This window comes from Octopus bimaculoides, chromosome 4 (assembly GCF_001194135.2).
Source record: "Octopus bimaculoides isolate UCB-OBI-ISO-001 chromosome 4, ASM119413v2, whole genome shotgun sequence".
Classification (NCBI taxonomy): domain Eukaryota; kingdom Metazoa; phylum Mollusca; class Cephalopoda; order Octopoda; family Octopodidae; genus Octopus; species Octopus bimaculoides.
In genome coordinates, this window is record NC_068984.1 from 131059541 (window position 1) to 131060098 (window position 558).

Here is a 558-nt window from a genome sequence, read left to right on the forward strand (position 1 = left end):
TATACATATATGTACATTTTTAAAATACATATATATGTGTGTGTGTGTGTATGTGTGTGTGTGTGTGTATGTGTGTGTGTGTGTGTGTGTGTGTGTGTGTGTGTGTGTGTGTGTGTTGGAAGGCAACCCGCTGGTATAGTTATTCTCCCACTTTACCATTTTCGAAAAATTTGTATCCCTCTTTCTGCCTTCTCCCCTCCGTCTGTAATGTTATTTAAATTTGCTAATATCTTAGATTTACCTATATCTTATATATCTTATATATTCATTATGTATCTTGATTACGTAATAATAGAATTAATGATGTTTATTCCCAATGAAACAGCTGTTGAAATTAATTACATTATCATGTACCTATACAAGTTATACTCTTCTCTTTTCTCTAAATATACACTACCCTTAAGCATAATTTTAGCCAATTATGTATGTATGTATGTATGTACGTATGTATGTATATCAAGTTCGTTGTTCCCCCATTGGCCTGTGTCTTCTGATTTTTGTACAATTTTGAACATATATATATATATATATATATATATATATATATATATATATATA